The sequence below is a fragment of the Bombina bombina genome, chromosome 6 (assembly GCF_027579735.1).
Source record: "Bombina bombina isolate aBomBom1 chromosome 6, aBomBom1.pri, whole genome shotgun sequence".
In the NCBI taxonomy this organism is placed as follows: Eukaryota; Metazoa; Chordata; class Amphibia; order Anura; family Bombinatoridae; genus Bombina; species Bombina bombina.
In genome coordinates this window covers 682155832-682176284 of record NC_069504.1, presented here as the reverse complement: position 1 = coordinate 682176284, position 20453 = coordinate 682155832, and positions in this window count along the sequence as shown.

The following is a 20453-nucleotide window of genomic DNA, read 5'->3' as shown; positions in this document are numbered from 1 at the left end:
GCTACTTCTAAGGGGAGTTGCAGGGTTTAGTTTTCCACATTGACATTAAAGGATTGGGAGTGGATTGGTGGAGTTTGTAAGTTATTTATGAGTTTCCAAAACTTTCTAGGGTTTAATATTATTGATCAGATTTTCACAGAAATATTGGGCCTTGGCCAATTTTGTTTGTTTAGTGCAAATATTTCGCTATTGTCTATATACACAGTGATCATTCATAGAGCCAGTATGCTTGAACTTTGACTACAATGAATCCCAAAACTAGTGCATTTGAATGAGGTCAGCTGTGATCCAATTCAAGTGTGCTTCCTTTTACTCTCACCTTACGCAGCGGGGCATGTAAATTCCAAACTTGTAGAAGTTCGGACTGAAAGAATTCAACTGCAGAGTCTAGATCTGGGATTAGGTTTAATCTGTGCCAGGGGAGGTTCTTGATGTCATTTAGAAATGATTGAATATTAAATTGTTTTAAGGACCTGGTGATTTTAACCTTGGTAGAGGATTTAGTTGCCTTTATTTTGCTCACACAGTACACTAAGCAGTGGTCACTGAAATTGTTAGGGAGAACACCTGCCTCCTGGATTCAGTCAGGAGAAGTGGAGAGAATCCAATCGAGCAGGGTGTGATTATGGCTTTTGATGTTTATGCGAGATGGGGAGGAGATTAAATGCGTTAGCTGCAAAGACAAACAGCGAGCAACAACTATTATTTTTTGGATTCAGCCAATCAATATTAAAATCTCCAAAAAAACAAAGTTTCACTTTTTGGGTATTGAGCTATGGTTTCACTAAAGAGATGTGCTATGCCAGAAAGGGAATGCACAGGGGAGCTAGGTGGGCTGTAGATTCCTGCAACAATGATTGATTTCCTGCACGGGATCTCAATTGTGCTAGAAAGGAAATCAAAGGTGGCCAGAGAGCTAGATTTTTGTAAGGGGGTGTACTTCTATGGCATGAATACCCATGTATTGCAATGGCAGAGTCAGGTATTTTTGCGGTTAGCCACCATTCAGAGATCACAATGATTTTGGGCTTGTATTGTAAACACCAATCTTGCAGTGCATCGATTTTTGGTAGTAACCTGCTATTACAGTGCACAAAGGAGAGGCCTTTTTTAGCTGGAAGACTAGGGGGCCTATCTATCAAGCTCCGTATAAAGCTTGAAGTCCCATGTTTCTGGCGAGCCTTCAGGCTCACCAGAGACACCAGTTATAAGGACCGCTGCTCCATAACCGGTCCGCCTGCTCTGAGGAGGCGGACAGACATTGCCGCAATTCAACCCGATCGAATACGATTGACACCCCCTGCTAGCGGCCGATTAGCCGCAAATCTGCAGGGGGCGGCGTAACACCAGTAGGTTACAAGAGATGCTGGTGCAATGCTGAATCCAGAGAGCGTATTGCTCTCCGCATTCAGCAATGTCTGTCGGACATGATCCACTGATCGGATCATGTCGGACAGACACATAATAAATAGGCCCCCAAGAATGGAATTTGTTGGGGGCCAGGGTTAGACTCTACATCATTTGCAAGGGCAAGTAACATAAGGAATAGGAATTTGGACATAGTTTTTGTTTGGCCATATAGTGAATGGGATACTTTATAATTTTGTGAGGTGGGGGTAGGAGGGTTATTTTTTATAACTGTCCACCAGAACTCAGCAGATAAGTTACAGCAACAGAGCAGGCCATGGTGTATGATAATTTGTTTTCCAGTTTGAGGTGTGTGCTTATGGCGGTAGTGATGTGAACAAAATTGGAGTGAGAAAAGGGTTATCACGATCTTGAGACCTGAAGTAAACTGTAAGGGTTAAAAAAATTGCATAAAACACAAAAAACAACATTAAAATAAAGTATTATACACATATAAACACTATTTTAAAAAACTATCGGCTAGATTTAGATTTTGTCGGTAAAGACCCGCGTAGCTAATGCTGCTTTTTTTCCCAACACACCTTTAAGACAATGCTGGTATTTAGAGTTGTCTGAGGGGCTGTGTTAGGCTCAAAAAAGGGTGCGTTGAGCCTAATTTAGCTCCACTTCAACACTCAATACCAGCGTTGCTTACGGTAGCGGTAAGCTGGAAAAACAATGGGGCAGTTTGGGCTGAAAAAAAACCTAACACCTGCAAAAAAGCAGCGTTCAGCTCCTAACGCAGCCCCATTGTTTCCTATGGGGAAACACTCTCTAAGTCTGCACCTAACACCCTAACATGAACCCCGAGTCTAAACACCCCTAACCTTACACTTATTAATCCATAATCTGCCGCCCCCACTATCGCTGACACCTTCATTATATTATAAACCCCTAATCTGCCGAACGGACACCGCCGCCACTTACATTATAGCTATGAACCCCTAATCTACTGCCCCTAACACCGCCGACACCTATATTATATTTATTAACCGCTAATCTGCCCCCCCAATGTTGCCGCTACCTAACTACACTTATTAACCCCTAATCTGCAGAACGGACCTCGCCGCCACTATAATAAATGTATTAACCCCTAAACTGCCGCACTCCCGCCTCGCAAACACTAGAATAAATAGTATTAACCCCTAATCTGCCCTCCCTAACATCGCCGCCACCTACCTACAATTATTAACCCCTAATCTCCCGCCTGCACCGTCGCCGCTACTATAATAACAGAATTTATGTTTACCTGATAAATTACTTTCTCCAACGGTGTGTCCGGTCCACGGCGTCATCCTTACTTGTGGGATATTCTCTTCCCCAACAGGAAATGGCAAAGAGCCCAGCAAAGCTGGTCACATGATCCCTCCTAGGCTCCGCCTTCCCCAGTCATTCGACCGACGTAAAGGAGGAATATTTGCATAGGAGAAATCATATGATACCGTGGTGACTGTAGTTAGAGAAAATAAATCATCAGACCTGATTAAAAAACCAGGGCGGGCCGTGGACCGGACACACAGTTGGAGAAAGTAATTTATCAGGTAAACATAAATTCTGTTTTCTCCAACATAGGTGTGTCCGGTCCACGGCGTCATCCTTACTTGTGGGAACCAATACCAAAGCTTTAGGACACGGATGATGGGAGGGAGCAAATCAGGTCACCTAGATGGAAGGCACCACGGCTTGCAAAACCTTTCTCCCAAAAATAGCCTCAGAAGAAGCAAAAGTATCAAATTTGTAAAATTTGGTAAAAGTGTGCAGTGAAGACCAAGTCGCTGCCTTACATATCTGATCAACAGAAGCCTCGTTCTTGAAGGCCCATGTGGAAGCCACAGCCCTAGTGGAATGAGCTGTGATTCTTTCAGGAGGCTGCCGTCCGGCAGTCTCATAAGCCAATCTGATGATGCTTTTAAGCCAAAAAGAGAGAGAGGTAGAAGTTGCTTTCTGACCTCTCCTTTTACCAGAATAAACAACAAACAAGGAAGATGTTTGTCTGAAATCCTTTGTAGCCTCTAAATAGAACTTTAGAGCACGAACTACATCCAAATTGTGCAACAAACGTTCCTTCTTTGAAACTGGATTCGGACACAAAGAAGGCACAACTATCTCCTGGTTAATATTTTTGTTAGAAACAACTTTCGGAAGAAAACCAGGTTTAGTACGCAAAACCACCTTATCTGCATGGAACACCAGATAAGGAGGAGAACACTGCAGAGCAGATAACTCTGAAACTCTTCTAGCAGAAGAAATTGCAACCAAAAACAAAACTTTCCAAGATAATAACTTAATATCTACGGAATGTAAGGGTTCAAACGGAACCCCTTGAAGAACTGAAAGAACTAAATTGAGACTCCAAGGAGGAGTCAAAGGTTTGTAGACAGGCTTGATTCTAACCAGAGCCTGAACAAAAGCCTGCACATCTGGCACAGCCGCCAGCTTCTTGTGAAGTAAAACAGATAAAGCAGAAATCTGTCCCTTCAAAGAACTTGCAGATAATCCTTTCTCCAAACCCTCTTGTAGAAAGGATAGAATCTTAGGAATTTTTACCCTGTTCCATGGGAATCCTTTTGATTCGCACCAACAGATATATTTTTTCCATACCTTATGGTAAATTTTTCTAGTTACAGGCTTTCTAGCCTGAATAAGAGTATCAATGACAGAATCTGAGAACCCACGCTTTGATAAAATCAAGCGTTCAATCTCCAAGCAGTCAGTTGGAGTGATGCCAGATTCGGATGTTTGAACGGACCTTGAACAAGAAGGTCCCGTCTCAACGGTAGCTTCCATGGTGGAGCCGATGACATATTCACCAGGTCTGCATACCAAGTTCTGCGTGGCCACGCAGGAGCTATCAAGATCACCGAAGCCCTCTCCTGATTGATCCTGGCTACCAGCCTGGGAATGAGAGGAAACGGTGGGAACACATAAGCTAGGTTGAAGGTCCAGGGCGCTACTAGTGCATCTACTAGAGCCGCCTTGGGATCCCTGGATCTGGACCCGTAGCAAGGAACCTTGAAGTTCTGACGAGACGCCATCAGATCCATGTCTGGAAAGCCCCATAATTGAGTTATTTGGGCAAAGATTTCCGGATGGAGTTCCCACTCCCCCGGATGAAATGTCTGACGACTCAGAAAATCCGCTTCCCAATTTTCCACTCCTGGGATGTGGATTGCAGACAAGTGGCAGGAGTGAAGCTCCGCCCATTGAATTACTTTGGTCACTTCTTCCATCGCCAGGGAACTCCTTGTTCCCCCCTGATGGTTGATATATGCAACAGTCGTCATGTTGTCTGATTGAAACCTTATGAATTTGGCCTTTGCTAGTTGAGGCCAAGCCTTGAGAGCATTGAATATCGCTCTCAGTTCCAGAATGTTTATCGGGAGAAGAGATTCTTCCCGAGACCATAGACCCTGAGCTTTCAGGTGTTTCCAGACCGCGCCCCAGCCCACCAGGCTGGCGTCGGTCGTTACAATGACCCACTCTGGTCTTCTGAAGCTCATCCCTTGGGACAGGTTGTCCAGGGTCAGCCACCAACGGAGTGAATCTCTGGTCCTCTGATCTACTTGGATCGTCGGGGACAAATCTGTATAATCCCCATTCCACTGTCTGAGCATGCACAGTTGTAATGGTCTTAGATGAATTTGCGCAAAAGGAACTATGTCCATTGCCGCAACCATCAAACCTATTACTTCCATGCATTGCGCTATGGAAGGAAGAGGAACAGAATGAAGTACTTGACAAGAGCTTAGAAGTTTTGATTTTCTGGCTTCTGTCAGAAAAATCTTCATTTCCAAGGAGTCTATTATTGTTCCCAAGAAGGGAACTCTTGTTGACGGGAATAGAGAACTTTTTTCTACGTTCACCTTCCACCCGTGAGATCTGAGAAAGGCTAGGACAATGTCCGTATGAGCCTTTGCTTGAGGTAGAGACGACGCTTGAATCAGAATGTCGTCCAAGTAGGGTACTACTGCAATGCCCCTTGGCCTTAGCACCGCTAGAAGGGACCCTAGTACCTTTGTGAAAATTCTTGGAGCAGTGGCTAGTCCGAATGGAAGTGCCACAAACTGGTAATGCTTGTCCAGAAAGGCGAATCTTAGGAACCGATGATGTTCCTTGTGGATAGGAATATGTAGATACGCATCCTTTAAATCCACCGTGGTCATGAATTGACCTTCCTGGATGGTAGGAAGAATTGTCCGAATGGTTTCCATCTTGAACGATGGGACCTTGAGAAATTTGTTTAGGATCTTGAGATCCAAAATTGGCCTGAATGTTCCCTCTTTTTTGGGAACTATGAACAGATTGGAGTAAAACCCCATCCCTTGTTCTCCTAATGAAACAGGATGAATCACTCCCATTTTTAACAGGTCTTCTACACAATGTAAGAATGCCTGTCTTTTTATTTGGTCTGAAGACAATTGAGACCTGTGGAACCTTCCCCTTGGGGGTAGTTCCTTGAATTCCAGGAGATAACCTTGAGAAACTATTTCTAGCGCCCAAGGATCCTGAACATCTCTTGCCCAGGCCTGAGCGAAGAGAGAGAGTCTGCCCCCCACCAGATCCGGTCCCGGATCGGGGGCCAGCATCTCATGCTGTCTTGGTAGCGGTAGCGGGCTTCTTGGCCTGCTTACCTTTGTTCCAGCCTTGCATCGGTCTCCAGGCTGGCTTGGTTTGAGAAGAATTACCCTCTTGCTTAGAGGATGTAGAATTTGAGGCTGGTCCGTTTCTGCGAAAGGGACGAAAATTTGTTTTATTTTTAGCCTTAAAAGACCTATCCTGAGGAAGGGCGTGGCCCTTTCCCCCAGTGATGTCTGAAATAATCTCTTTCAAGTCAGGGCCAAACAGCGTTTTTCCCTTGAAAGGGATGTTAAGCAATCTGTTCTTGGAGGACACATCCGCTGACCAAGACTTCAGCCAAAGCGCTCTGCGCGCCACAATAGCAAAACCTGAATTTTTCGCCGCTAATCTAGCTAATTGCAAAGTGGCGTCTAAGGTAAAAGAGTTAGCCAACTTAAGTGCTTGAACTCTGTCCATAACCTCCTCATAAGAGGATGCTTGATTGAGCGACTTTTCTAGTTCCTCGAACCAGAAACACGCTGCTGTAGTGACAGGAACAATGCATGAAATTGGTTGTAGAAGGTAACCTTGCTGAACAAACATCTTTTTAAGCAAACCCTCTAATTTTTTATCCATAGGATCTTTGAAAGCACAACTATCTTCTATAGGGATAGTGGTGCGTTTGTTTAGAGTAGAAACCGCCCCCTCGACCTTGGGGACTGTCTGCCATAAGTCCTTCCTGGGGTCGACCATAGGAAATAATTTCTTAAATATAGGGGGAGGGACAAAAGGTATGCCGGGCCTTTCCCATTCTTTATTTACAATGTCCGCCACCCGCTTGGGTATAGGAAAAGCTTTGGGGGGCACCGGGACCTCTAGGAACCTGTCCATCTTACATAATTTTTCTGGAATGACCAAATTGTCACAATCATCCAGAGTAGATAACACCTCCTTAAGCAGAGCGCGGAGATGTTCCAATTTAAATTTAAATGTAATAACGTCAGGTTCAGCTTGTTGAGAAATTTTTCCTGAATCTGAAATTTCTCCCTCAGACAAGACCTCCCTAGCCCCTTCAGACTGGTGTAAGGGCATGTCAGAACCATTATCATCAGCGTCCTCATGCTCTTCAGTATCTAAAACAGACCAGTCGCGCTTCCGCTGATAAGTGGGCATTTTGGCTAAAATGTTTTTAATAGAATTATCCATTACAGCCGTTAATTGTTGCATAGTAAGGAGGATTGGCGCACTAGATGCACTAGGGGCCTCCTGAGTGGGCAAGACTGGTGTAGACATAGAAGGGGATGATGCAGTACCATGCTTACTCCCCTCACTTAAGGAATAATTTTGGGCAACATTATTATCAGTGGCATCATTGTCCCTACTTTGTTTGTCACATTCATCACATATATTTAAATGGATAGGAACCTTGGCTTCCGAACATACAGAACATCGTCTATCTGATAGTTCAGACATGTTAATAGGCATAAACTTGATAACAAAGCACAAAAAACGTTTTAAAATAAAACCGTTACTGTCTCTTTAAATTTTAAACTGAACACACTTTTTTACTGAATATACGCAAAAGTATGAAGGAAATGTTCAAAATTCACCAAAATTTCACCACAGTGTCATAAAGCCTTAAAAGTATTGCACACCAAATTTGAAAGCTTTAACTCTTAAAATAACGGAACCGGAGCCGTTTTTACATTTAACCCCTATACAGTCCCTGGTATCTGCTTTGCTGAGACCCAACCAAGCCCAGAGGGGAATACGATACCAAATGACACCTTCAATAAGCTTTTTCAGTGGATCTGAGCTCCTCACACATGCATCTGCATGCCTTGCTTCTCAAAAACAACTGCGCATTAGTGGCGCGAAAATGAGGCTCTGCCTATGACTAGAAAAGGCCCCCAGTGAAAAAGGTGTCCAATACAGTGCCTGTCCGTTTTTTTAACAAAATTGCCAAGATAAAAATAACTCTCCAAAGTTATAAACCATTAAATATGCTTATATAGTAATCGTTTTGGCCCAGAAAAATGTCTACCAGTCTTTAAAGCCCTTGTGAAGCCCTTTAATTCTTATATTGAAAATTAAGAAAATGGCTTACCGGATCCCATAGGGAAAATGACAGCTTCCAGCATTACCAAGTCTTGTTAGAAATGTGTCATACCTCAAGCAGCCAAAGTCTGCTCACTGTTTCCCCCAACTGAAGTTAATTCCTCTCAACAGTCCTGTGTGGAAACAGCCATCGATTTTAGTAACGGTTGCTAAAATCATTTTCCTCTTACAAACAGAAATCTTCATCTCTTTTCTGTTTCAGAGTAAATAGTACATACCAGCACTATTTTAAAATAACAAACTCTTGATTGAAGAATAAAAACTACATTTAAACACCAAAAAACTCTGAGCCATCTCCGTGGAGATGTTGCCTGTGCAACGGCAAAGAGAATGACTGGGGAAGGCGGAGCCTAGGAGGGATCATGTGACCAGCTTTGCTGGGCTCTTTGCCATTTCCTGTTGGGGAAGAGAATATCCCACAAGTAAGGATGACGCCGTGGACCGGACACACCTATGTTGGAGAAAAAGTTATTAACCCCTAAACCTAAGTCTAACCCTAACACCCCCTAACATAAATATAATTTAAATGAAACAAAATAATATTCCTAAAATTAACTAAATTAATCCTATTTAAAACTAAAAACTTACCTATAAAATAAACCCTAATATAGCTACAATATAACTAATAATTACATTGTAGCTATTTTAGGATTTATATTTATTTTACAGGCAACTTTGTATTTATTTTAACTAGGTACAATAGCTATTAAATCTATCAGCTACCTAGTTAAAATAAGTACAAAATTACCTGTAAAATAAATCCTAACCTAAGTTACAATTAAACCTAACACTACACTATCATTAAACTAATTAAATAAATTACCTACAATTAGCTAAACTAAAATACAATAAAATAAACTAATCTATAATACAAAAACCCCCCACTAAATTACAAAAAATAAAAAAGAATTATAAGAAGTTTAAACTAATTACACCTAATCTAAGACCCCTAATAAAATAAAATAAAAACCAAAATAAAAAATTCCCTACCCTATTCTAAACTACCAAAGTAATCAGCTCTTTTACCAGCCCTTAAAAGGGCTTTTTGTGGGGCATTGCCCCAAAGTAATCAGCTCTTTTACCTGAAAATAAAAATACAATACCCCCCCAACATTACAACCCACCACCCACATACCCCTACTCTAACCCACCCAAACCCCCCTTAAAAAAAAAATATTGCTAACCCCCTGAAGATCATCCTACCTTGAGTCGTCTTCACTCAGCCGAGCCAAATTCTTCATCCAAGGTGCGCAGAGGACGTCCTTGATCCAGTAGAAGTCTTCATCCAAGCAGGGCAAGAAGAGGTCCTCCATCCGGTAGAAGTGTTCATCCAAGTGGCGTCTTCAATCTTCATCCATCCGAAGACCCATCTTCAAAGGAGCCGACGCGGAGCCATCCTCTTCAACCGACGACTTACCGACGAATGAAGGTTCCTTTAAGGGACGTCATCCAAGATGGCGTCCCTTCAATTCTGATTGGCTGATAGAATTCTATCAGCCAATCGGAATTAAGGTAGAAAAAATCTGATTGGCTGATGTAATCAGCCTATCAGATTGAAGTTCAATCCGATTGGCTGATCCAATCAGCCAATCGTATTGAACTCGCATTCTATTGGCTGTTTGATCAGGTAGGATGATCTTCAGGGGGTTAGCGATAGGTTTTTTTAAGGGGGGTTTGGGTGGGTTAAAGTAGGGGTATGTGGGCGGTGGGTTGTAATGTTGGGGGGGTATTGTATTTTTATTTTCAGGTAAAAGAGCTGATTACTTTGGGGCAATGCCCCACAAAAAGCCCTTTTAAGGGCTGGTAAAAGAGCCGATTACTTTGGTAGTTTAGAATAGGGTAGGGAATTTTTTTTTTTTTATTAGGGGGCTTAAATTAGATGTAATTAGTTTAAACTTCTTGTAATTCTTTTTTTTTTTTTGTAAGGTTGTAATGTTAGGGGGGTGTTAGGGTTAGGGTTAGACTTAGGTTTAGGGGTTAATAACTTTATTATAGTAGCGGCAACGGTGCGGGTGGGAGATTAGGGGTTAATAATTGTAGGTAGGTGGCGGCGATGTTAGGGAGGGCAGATTAGGGGTTAATACTATTTATTCTAGTGTTTGCGAGGTGGGAGTGTGGCGGTTTAGGGGTTAATACATTTATTATAGTGGCGGCGAGGTCCGGTTGGCAGATTAGGGGTTAATAAGTGTAGTTAGGTAGCAGTGATGTTGGGGGGGGCAGAATAGGGGTTAATAAATATAATATAGGGGTCGGCGATGTTAGGGGTAGCAGATTAGGGGTTCATAGGTATAATGTAGGTGGCGGCGGTGTCCGTTTGGAAGATTAGGGGTTAAAATTTTTTATTATAGTGGCGGCGATGTGGGGGGGCCTCGGTTTAGGGGTACATAGTTTATGGGTGTTAGTGTACTTTATAGCACAGTAGTTAAGAGCTTTATATTCCGGCGTTAGCCCATGAAGCTCTTAACTATTGACTTTTTTTGGCGGTAGGAGTCTTGTCGGTAGAGGGTCTACCGCTCACTTCTCCCAAGACTCCAAATACCGGCGTTAGGCAGATCCCATTGAAAAGATAGAATATGCAAAAGACGTAAGGGGATCTGCGGTAGTCTGGAGTCGCGGTAAGGAAGTGAGCGTTAGACCCTTTCCTGCCTGACTCTAAATACCAGTGGGCGATAAAAAGCAGCGCTAGGACCCCTTAACGCTGCCTTTGACGGCTAACGCCAAACTCTAAATCTAGGTGTATATAATTTGAATATTAATAAAAAGTTTTTAAAAGAACTAACAGAAATATGGTATATGGCAAAGTGTTTGAGTGTGTGTGTGTGTGTGTATATAAATGTATACATGTGTATTTATATGTGTAAATAGATATGTTCACATCTACATACATATATACACATAAATACACATGTATATGCTTAGACAGATATATACACCTTTGAGCCCTTCCCAGTCAAATACCTTGAAACATGCAATATAATTTTTAATGTTTTGAATAGAAATAATTGAAATATATCTATATGTCTATCTATCTATCTATCTATCTATCTATCTATCTATGATTTGTGGAAATAAGCACTCGCTGGTCTAACGACGTCTGTGACAACAGGAAATCCTTTTATTGATGTGACGTTTTCAGGAAAAAAAACAGTCCCTTCCATTGTGTGGCTGTTTTAGGGTCCCAGGTTTTTGGAAGGGATCTTGACGTGGTACCTGGCCTTGTCTTATTTGGCCAAATGCGGTAACTAATTCTTCCATTTTTGCTTTTAATCTTAGCTGAGAGCTTGTAAGTGAGTGCTGGACTTTCTCTGTGTGTTGTATTAATTTGTTTTTAAATTTTCCCTATGGTTCTTGCCGCCAGACCTGTCTGGGGTTAACTGCTTGTGACTCTGGGGACAGCACAACTTCCTGTGGGTGCCAATGAGCACCCAGGGCTGAGCATGTTGCAGGGTCATGGGATGTGTACCCTCTGAGAGTGCAGTCCTCTTCCGTGTTTTGTATATATATATATATAGTTATACAGTATATATATATATATATATATATATATATATATATTTATATATATATATATATATATATATATATATATGTATATATTTATATATATATATATATATATATATATATATATATATATATATATGTATATGTATATATACAACAAAGGTTTTTTTTTTGGTTAAGCACACCACAAAAGGACTGTTTAATCTTAACACACATATTGAGGGAGTGCTACCAAAGTTACCAAAATAATTACAAAACAACAAAAAACATTGGTGCACATCCAACCACTTAAGTCCACTCTTTCATGGCATATTTGTATATGCTTCTGTCTGCCAAATATACTTACATAGCTTCTTATAAAATTGGGATAAACATCTCGCAATAATATGAGCTTAAATTTGTGCTGCAAAAACAAATATACTTCTATCTGCTAAATATACTTACATAGTTCAAATAAAATTGGGATTAACATCTCGCAATAATATTGACTTATATTTATGCTGCAAAAATGTTTTTGCTTTAAAAAATGCCTTTAAATGACATGGGATCTTAGTCACACAATATGATCATATTCTGCTAAGCCAGTCACCACTTACAATGTGTCCCATAAAGACTGGTCCTACACTAACCAGTTTCCACACTGCAGCAAGTCATGTCTACACAGTGTGAAGCTTTCTAGCTTATTAAGTATATTTATCTGGAACACACCTGGACTAAGTGGCCTGCATTAACCAAAGGGGAGGGATTTGGTCAGCTCCCTATTTAAGAAATACAACAAAGTTGTTTTTTTTGGTTAAGCACACCACAAAAGGACTGTTTAATCTTAACACACATATTGTGGGAGTGCTACCAAAGTGACCAAAACAATTACAAAACAACAAAAAATATTTGGCAGACAGAAGCATATACAAATATGCCATGAAAGAGTGGACTTAAGTGGTTGGATGTGCACCAATATATTTTTGTTATTTTTTGTTGTTTCATATATATATATATAAATATATATATATATATATATATATATATATACACACACACATACATATACACTCTATCAATGGCTATATATCTGTGTATGAATGAATATATATATATATATATATATATATATATATATATATATATATATATATATATATACACAGTATCTCACAAAAGTGAGTACACCCCTCACATTTTTGTAAATATTTTATATATATATATATACATACAAAGAGAGAAGCGCTCTACCAGGAACGAACAACAGCTCAGTGGCTTATTCTATGGCGATTTACCACCCGGAAGCAGCCTCTTTTAGACCAGTGTGCTTTTCACAGAAGAAAACTTTCCTGAAGTATATCAGTCTGATCCTGCCAAGTAAGGTCAGTCCAGCCCCGAAATACCAGGCAATTCTCCTCTGAACAAGGAACATGACAACCCCAGACGATCGTTTCGGCCTTCTATGGGCCTCGTCAGTGAGGTGCAGCCACATTCCTCTAAGCACACTGGGCAAGGAGTCCACGTCTGGGTTCCCCCATCACCCATAGGGAGACTTCCCCAGGGTCATAATAATTTGCATACAAAGAGAGAAGCGCTCTACCAGGAACGAACAACAGCTCAGTGGCTTGTTCTATGGCGATTTACCACCCGGAAGCAGCCTCTTTTAGACCAGTGTGCTTTTCACAGAAGAAAACTTTCCTGAAGTATATCAGTCTGATCCCGCCAAGTAAGGTCAGTCCAGCCCCGAAATACCAGGCAATTCTCCTCTGAACAAGGAACATAACAACCCCAGACGATCGTTTCGGCCTTCTATGGGCCTCGTCAGTGAGGTGCAGCCACATTCCTCTAAGCACACTGGGCAAGGAGTCCACGTCTGGTTTCCCCCATCACCCATAGGGAGACTTCCCCAGGGTCATAATAATTAGCATACAAAGAGAGAAGCGCTCTACCAGGAACGAACAACAGCTCAGTGGCTTGTTCTATGGCGATTTACCACCCGGAAGCAGCCTCTTTTAGACCAGTGTGCTTTTCACAGAAGAAAACTTTCCTGAAGTATATCAGTCTGATCCCGCCAAGTAAGGTCAGTCCAGCCCCGAAATACCAGGCAATTCTCCTCTGAACAAGGAACATGACAACCCCAGACGATCGTTTCGGCCTTCTATGGGCCTCGTCAGTGAGGTGCAGCCACATTCCTCTAAGCACACTGGGCAAGGAGTCCACGTCTGGTTTCCCCCATCACCCATAGGGAGACTTCCCCAGGGTCATAATAATTTGCATACAAAGAGAGAAGTGCTCTACCAGGAACGAACAACAGCTCAGTGGCTTGTTCTATGGCGATTTACCATCCGGAAGCAGCCTCTTTTAGACCAGTGTGCTTTTCACAGAAGAAAACTTTCCTGAAGTATATCAGTCTGATCCCGCCAAGTAAGGTCAGTCCAGCCCCGAAATACCAGGCAATTCTCCTCTGAACAAGGAACATGACAACCTCAGACGATCGTTTCGGCCTTCTATGGGCCTCGTCAGTGAGGTGCAGCCACATTCCTCTAAGCACACTGGGCAAGGAGTCCACGTCTGGTTTCCCCCATCACCCATAGGGAGACTTCCCCAGGGTCATAATAATTAGCATACAAAGAGAGAAGCGCTCTACCAGGAACGAACAACAGCTCAGTGGCTTGTTCTATGGCGATTTACCACCCGGAAGCAGCCTCTTTTAGACCAGTGTGCTTTTCACAGAAGAAAACTTTCCTGAAGTATATCAGTCTGATCCCGCCAAGTAAGGTCAGTCCAGCCCCGAAATACCAGGCAATTCTCCTCTGAACAAGGAACATGACAACCCCAGATGATCGTTTCGGCCTTCTATGGGCCTCGTCAGTGAGGTGCAGCCACATTCCTCTAAGCACACTGGGCAAGGAGTCCACGTCTGGTTTCCCCCATCACCCATAGGGAGACTTCCCCAGGGTCATAATAATTTATATATATATATATATATATTATATTATATCTTTTCATGTGACAACACTGAAGAAATGACACTTTGCTACAATGTAAAGTAGTGAGTGTACAGCCTGTATAGCAGTGTAAATTTGCTGTCCCCTCAAAATAACTCAACACACAGCCATTAATGTCTAAACCATTGGCAACAAAAGTGAGTACACCCCTAAGTGGAAATGTCCAAATTGGGCCCAAAGTGTCAATATTTCGTGTGACTACCATTATTTTCCAGCACTGCCTTAACCCTCTTGGGCATGGAGTTCACCAGAGCTTCACAGGTTGCCACTGGAGTCCTCTTCCACTCCTCCATGATGACATCACAGAGCTGGTGGATGTTAGAAACCTTGCTCTCCCCCCACCTTCAGTTTGAGGATGCCCCACAGATGCTCAATAGGGTTTAGGTCTGCAGACATTCTTGGCCAGTCCATCACCTTTACCCTCAGCTTCTTTAGCAAGGCAGTGGTTGTCTTGGAGGTGTGTTTGGAGTCGTTATCATGTTGGAAAACTGCCCTGTGGCCGAGTCTCCGAAGGGAGGGGATCCTGCTCTGCTTCAGTATGTCACAGTACATGTTGGCATTCATGGTTTCCTCAATGAACTGTAGCTCCACAGTGCCGGCAGCACTCATGCAGGCCCAGACCATGACACTCCCACCACCATGCTTGGCTGTAGGCAAGAAACACTCGTCTTTCTACTCCTCACCTGGTTGCCGCGACACATGCTTGACACCATCTGAACCAAATAAGTTTATCTTGGTCTCATCAGACCACCGTACATGGTTCCAGTAATCCATGTCCTTAGTCTGCTTGTCTTCAGCAAACTGTTTGCGGGCTTTCTTGTGCATCATCTTTAGAAGAGGATTCCTTCTGGGACGACAGCCAAGCAGACCAATTTGATGCAGTATGCGGCGTATGGTCTGAGCACTGACAGGCTGACCCCCCACCCCTTAAACCTCTGCAGCAATGCTGGAAGCACTCATACTTCTATTTCCCAAAGACAACCTCTGGATATGATGCTGAGAACGTGCACTCAACTTCTTTGGTCGACCATGGCGAGGTCTGTTCTGAGTGGAACCTGTCCTGTGAAACCACTGTATGGTCTTGCCCACTGTGCTGCAGCTCAGTTTCAGAGTCTTGGCAATCTTCTTATTGCCTAGGCCATCTTTATGCAGAGCAACAATTATTTTTTTCCGATCCTCAGAGTTCTTTACCATGAGGTGCCATGTTGATCTTCCAGTGACTAGTATGAGAGTGTGAGAGGGATAACACCAAATTTAACACACCTGCTCCCCATTCACACCTGAGACCTTGTAACACTAACAAGTCAAATGACACCGGGGAGGGAAAATGGCTAATTGGGCCCAATTTGGACATTTCCACTTAGGGGTGTACTCACTTTTGTTTCCAATGGTTTAGACATTAATGGCTGTGTGTTGAGTTATTTTGAGGGGACTGCAAATGTACACTGTTATACAGGCTGTTCACTCACTACTTTACATTGTAGCAAAGTGTCATTTCTTCAGTGTCACATGAAAAGATATAATAAAATATTTACAAAAATGTGAGGTGTGTACTCACTTTTGTGAGATACTGTACATACATTATATATATATATATATATATATATATATATATATATATATATATATATATATATATATATATATATAAAATAACTCATTGTGTAGTTCATTAACAAATCGAGACAGGCCCAGATGCTTGTTTTACCACAGAAAACCTCTGAATTACATTGTTTCCAATGCAGCAAAGGATTCTGGGTAAGATATGCAAATGAAGTACACAATGACACAGCTTTTTACTTCAGTCTGCTTTTCAGCAGGTTCCCTTTATGCCAAAGTACCGCTGTTCACACAGCTTATAAAATTAGCTAGGGTTAGTGCAGTGATTCATAACCATCCCAGGACAGACTGTTTCGTGGTTATTGCCACTCATCAGCTGGGAAAAGGTTAGAATCACTGCTGGGTGAAGTTGATTCCAGGCAGAATACAACATTTTAAATTAGGGGGAGATAAAAGGCGAGTTTAAAATCCTCCACTACACACAAAATATAGAAAAAATAACTCATTGTGTAGTTCATTAACAAATCTAGACAGGCCCAGAGGCTTGTTTTCCCACAGAAAACCTCTGAATTACATTGTTTCCAATGCAGCAAAGGATTCTGGATAAAATATGCAAATGAAGTACACACTGACACACCTTTTTACTTCAGTCTGCTTTTCAGCAGGTTCCCTTTACGCCAAAGTATCGCTGTTCACACAGCTTATAAACTTAGCTAGGGTTAGTGCAGTGATTCATAACCATTCCAGGACAGACTGTTTTGTGGTTATTGCCACTCATCAGCTGGGAGAAGGTTAGAATCACTGCTGGGTGAAGTTGATTCCAGGCAGAATACAACAACATTTTAAATTAGGGGGAGATAAAAGGCGAGTTTAAAATCCTCCACTACGCTCAAAATATAGAAAAAATAATAATTTAGAGGTTTTCTGTGGGAAAACAAGCCTCTGGGCCTGTCTAGATTTGTTAATGAACTACACAATGAGTTATTTTTTCTATATTTTGTGTGTAGTGAAGGATTTTAAACTCGCCTTTTATCTCCCCCTAATTTAAAATGTTGTTGTATTCTGCCTGGAATCAACTTCACCCAGCAGTGATTCTAACCTTCTCCCAGCTGATGAGTGGCAATAACCACGAAACAGTCTGTCCTGGAATGGTTATGAATCACTGCAATAACCCTAGCTAAGTTTATAAGCTGTGTGAACAGCGATACTTTGGCGTAAAGGGAACCTGCTGAAAAGCAGACTGAAGTAAAAAGGTGTGTCATTGTGTACTTCATTTGCATATCTTACCCAGAATCCTTTGCTGCATTGGAAACAATGTAATTCAGAGGTTTTCTGTGGGAAAACAAGCCTCTGGGCCTGTCTAGATTTGTTAATGAACTACACAAGGAGTTATTTTTTCTATATTTTGTGCGTAGTGGAGGATTTTAAACTCGCCTTTTATCTCCCCTTAATTTAAAACGTTGTTGTATTCTGCCTGGAATCAACTTCACCCAGCAGTGATTCTAACCTTCTGCCAGCTGATGAGTGGCAATAACCACGAAACAGTCTGTCCTGGGATGGTTATGAATCACTGCACTAACCCTAGCTAAGTTTCTGTGTGAACAGCGATACTTTGGCGTAAAGGGAACCTGCTGAAAAGCAGACTGAAGTAAAAAGGTGTGTCATTGTGTACTTCATTTGCATATTTTACCCAGAATCCTTTGCTGCATTGGAAACAATGTAATTCAGAGGTTTTCTGTGGGAAAACAAGCCTCTAGGCCTGTCTAGATTTGTTAATGAACTACACAATGAGTTATTTTTTTCTATATTTTGTGCGTAGTGGAGGATTTTAACCTTGCCTTTTATTTCCCCCTAATTTAAAATGTTGTTGTATATATATATATATATATATATATATATATATATATATATATATATATATATATATATATGTACAGTATCTCACAAAAGTGAGTACACACCTCACATTTTTGTACATATTTTATTATATCTTTCATGCTACAATGTAAAGTAGTGAGTGTATAACCTGTATAACAGTGTAAATTTACTGTCCCTTCAAAATAACTCAACACACAGCCATAAATGTCTAAACCGTTGGCAACAAAAGTGAGTACACCTCTAAGTGGAAATGTCCAAATTTGTCCCAATTAGCCATTTTCCCTCCCTGGTGTCATGTGACTCAGTGTTACAAGGTCTCAGGTGTGAATGGGGAGCAGGTGTTTTAAATTTTGTGTTATTGCTCTCACACTTTCTCATACTAGTCACTGGAAGTTCAACATGGCAACTCATGACAAAGAACTCTCTGAGAATTGAAAAAAAAGACATACAGCAGTTTCACAGGACAGGTTCCACTCAGAACAGGCCTCGCCATGGTCGACCAAAGAAGTTGAGTGCACATGCTCAGCGTCATATCCAGAGGTTGTCTTTGGGAAATAGATGTATGAGTGCTACTAGCATTGCTGCAGAGGTTGAAGGGGTGGGGGTCAGCCTGTCAGTGCTCAGACCATATGCCGCACACTGCATTAAATTGGTCTGCATGGCTGTTGTCCCAGAAGGAATCCTCTTCTAAAGATGATGCACAAGAAACCCCGCAAACAGTTTGCTGAATACAAGCAGACTAAGGACATGGATTACTGGAACCATGTCCTGTGGTCAGATGAGACCAAGATAAACTTATTTGGTTCTGATGGTGTCAAGCGTGTGTCACAGCAACCAGGTGAGTAGTACAAAGAAAAGTGTGTCTTGCCTACAGTCAAGCATGATGGTGGGAGTATAATGGCCTGGGCCTGCATGAATGCTACCGGCACTAGGGAGCTACAGTTCATTGAGGGAACCATGAATGCCAACATGTACTGTGACATACTGAAGCAGAGCATGATCTCCTCCCTTCAGAGACTGGGCAACAGGGCAGTAATAATGACTCCAAACACACCTCCAAGACGAACACTGCCTTCCTAAAGAAGCTGAGGGTAAAGGTGATGGACTGGCCAAGCATGTCTCCAGACCTAAACCCTATTGAGCATCTGTGGAGCATCCTCAAACAGAAAGTGGGGGAGTGCAAGGTCTAACATTCACCAGCTCCGTGATGTTGTCATGGAGGAGTGGAAGAGGACTCCAGTGGCAACCTGTGAAGCTCTGGTGAACTCCATGCCCAAGAGGGTTAAGGCAGTGCTGGAAAATAATGGTGGCTACACAAAATATTGACACTTTGGGCCCAATTTGGACATTTCCACTTAGGGGTGTACTCACTTTTGTTGCCAACGGTTTAAACATTAATGGCTGTATGTTAATTATTTTGAGGGGACAGCAAATTTACACTGTTTTACAAAATGTGAGGGGTGTACTCACTTTAGTGAGATACTGTATAGATAGAAACATTTTTGGAATGTAAAGTATTTGTAACTCACTTCAGCTTTAGCACAGTCGGTAAACGCAGTGTTGGGTTAGCATGCAAGCAGTAAATGTTAAAAGGGACAGTAAAGTCCAAAATAAACTTTCATGATTCAAATAGGGCATGTCATTTAAACAACTTTCCAATTTAGTTTTATCACCAATTATGCTTTTGTTTTCTTGGTATTCTTAGTTGAAAGCTAAACCTAGGAGGTTCATATGCTAATTTCTTAGACCTTGAAGGCCGCCTCTAATCTGAATGCATTTTGACAGTTTTTCACCACTAGAGGGCGTTAGTTCATGTGTGTCATATAGATAACATTTAGCTCATGCATGTGAAGTTACCTAGGAGTCAGCACTGATTGGCTAAAATGGAAGTGTGTCAAAAGAACTGAAATAAGGGGGCAGTCTGCAGAAGCTTAGATACAAAAAAGTATATTATTATAACTGCGTTGGTTATGCAAAACTGGGGAATGGGTAATAAAGGGATTATCTATCTTTTTAAACAACACAAATTCTGGTGTTTACTGTACCTTTAAAGTGGCCCCGATATCCGAAGTCCTTAAGTTAGTGTGCATCAGGTTTTGTTCTCAGGCTAAAAATAGAGCAAATAATCCTGATATTGCACAACTTGTAATTTAACCCCTAATTAGGAATGTTGTAAATTTACAGACAAGTGAAGTTGGATGAGGTAAAAATATTTTTATTATTGTACCCTTGTGCCAGAGATAACTGTAAATAGGCATTTGTTTTAGATGTGTTTTAAATAGTATTAAATAATGGGTTTGATATATACCAAAAGGCATATGAGTCAGAGGTATTGAGCAATACCTTGGAATTATTTTATCTTTGAGTTTTGCATCTGTTGTGGGTATAGATGAGATCTGGAACTTACTGTAAACAAAACCAATGAGTATGGGGAGATATAAG